The 2,500-nt window shown below is 35.3% G+C and overlaps 1 pseudogene; it reads right to left on the reverse strand.

Moving 5' to 3' along the window:
* LOC149135430 (histone-lysine N-methyltransferase SETMAR pseudogene) overlaps window positions 1-599 on the reverse strand; it is a 992-nt pseudogene extending 393 nt beyond the window's left edge.
* Between the last annotated feature and the right edge of the window lie 1,901 nt (window positions 600-2,500).

The following is a 2,500-nucleotide window of genomic DNA, read 5'->3' on the forward strand; positions in this document are numbered from 1 at the left end:
AATAGTTTCGCCTGAATCCAAAAGCTGTGACGGATGAAACCGGCTGCAGACCACCAAACACTCACCATGACCTTCTTTTGGTGTAACTTTGGCATCTGAAAGTGACGTGGAGCATCGTCAGCGTCCAACCACTGAGCTGAGCGTCACCTGTTGTCGTAAAGAATCCACTTTTCAATGCATGTCACAATCCTGTCGAGAAATGCGTTATTCTTGTTGCGTAAAAGAAGGGAAGCCGACACTTCAAAATGGCGTTTTTTTTGTTGTTTTTTTTGGTTGTCATTCAATTCGTGCGGCACTCATTTCTCAAGTATTTTTGTTTTTCCAAGCTCTTTCAAGTGGTTGGAAATTGTCGTATACGTTACGTCTAATTCAGAAGCAAGCTCTCGAACAGTTACAGTTGTGCGTGAATTGGCTTCGACTAAGGCTCTTAGTTGATCGTTGTCAACATCCTATGACCGACCTCTACGCTTATCATCTTCATGATTCTCGTCACCGCTACGAAATTTCTTGAACCACCATTGTGGTATACGTTCATTAGTGGTTCCTGGGCCAAACGCATCGTTGATATCGCGAGCTGTTTCAGCCGCTTTTCGGTCTATATATATATATATATATATATATATATATATATATATATATATATATATATATATATATATATATATATATATATATATATATATATATATATATATATATACATATATATATATATATATATATATATATGCACACACAGAATGTACATGTTTGCCTCCATGTGAATGCAAGAGTACTCGATACTAAGGGTAGAGCAATATATTCATTGAAACACTTCCCATTCCGTAACTGTTCAAAGCATATGAGCTTCAGACAAAATTGAGCATGTTGTATAAACCAATGTCTCTTATTTTTGGGATATACTTGGAAATCTGCAAGTAATAAGTTGATTTGGGTTGACTATGCCACAGTAATTCAAAAGGTAAAAAAACGTATAAAATATTACTTAATTGGAAAAGAAATTAGAAGCATAATTATTTAAAAGAATAGATACGAGGAAGAAAAAATAACCAGTTGAGCATGTCCCTTTGTTGGCTGACGATATGTGCATTTCTGATCACGAGCAAAAGTAGTGGGGGAACATCATAGTCGTGTGTTGAGAGGAATTTTGGGGGGCTTGGATAATTCACCTCTGGAAACATGGGTATTTCATTCCTCATCCTTAAACAAGCCTTATTCAGGGATCTTTTGAGCAGGATGGGCTACTCGACCTGAAGAAAATTCTAACTGGGTCCCACCTACAAGGTTATGCGCTGATTATCTTGATATGAGATCACTATGCCGCGCACATATGGTTGTGATGCATGTGCCTGGTGTACCCTTATCAGACGAGTAGTCATGATACGATTCGTATATTTTACCCCTGTGTCACTTTGATGGCATGCACTGCTCTCGCTTACATAATAATAATATCAATGACTAAATACACCAAATTTCGAAATGAAAGTAGAAATATCTCATAAATCCATTCGCTGCTGAAAGGCATCAGGTAGGTAAATTGATTAGAATAGAAATACGAAATAGGTAGAGGCACTGACGATATATGCAAATGTGTGTAGTCATACTCATGCATATACAAGCACGAATGTGTACGTATGTATAACGTAGGTTATTGAAGTATAAAGATGAATATGATGAATAGAGATGACAGATAAAAAAATATTTTTTAAATGCCAATCTGCCGAAAAATATTTTGTTGAATATCTGAGATCATGGAAAAAAATAGCCGAAAAATTTTTAAATGACATTTAACATACGAGCGTCAGGTGACATGCGTCATTCGATGAAGCAAAGAAATGACGCGAAACTGTACTGAATCGATAACACTGTGTATCAATTTTTTTTTTTATGTCTTTGGTTAGTGTTATTTTCTATTTGTTTTTATCTAGAAATTGAAGGAAATGATTACTATTCCCTTAAAACTTTGCTTTTGTGATCAGACATAAATGTTTTGAAGCTGAACTATTTTGCATTACATTTCAGACAGATTTGACGCTGAATTGCTGAAGCATAAATATCGTATAGCAAATATTCTGGTCCACACCACAGATTTGCTGGTTGTCTTTGGTCGGTAAGTGTTATTTCATATTTGCTTCTATCTAGAAATCAAAGGAAATTATTACTAACCCCTTCAAACTTTGCATTTGTGACCTGGACATCAATGTTTTGAAGCTGACCTATTTTCCATTACACTTTAGACAGATTCAGTGCTGAATTGTTGAAGCAGATATATCGTTACAACAAATATTCTGTTCAATATAAAATATATAGACATAGATGTATACATTCATACATGTTGTCGTTCACTTGTCGAAATATTAATTTACGGAGACAAGCTTTACCTAACCGTGGACACAGAAACCCTTACACATGTAGACTTACTCCTGTACATGCATGCATACACACAGACACACACATGCACTCAGCTATATTTATATTTAGATTTACATATACGTATATA

The sequence above is a fragment of the Octopus bimaculoides genome, chromosome 5, assembly GCF_046866305.1.
Source record: "Octopus bimaculoides isolate indiv1 chromosome 5, ASM4686630v1, whole genome shotgun sequence".
Lineage (NCBI taxonomy): Eukaryota > Metazoa > Mollusca > Cephalopoda > Octopoda > Octopodidae > Octopus > Octopus bimaculoides.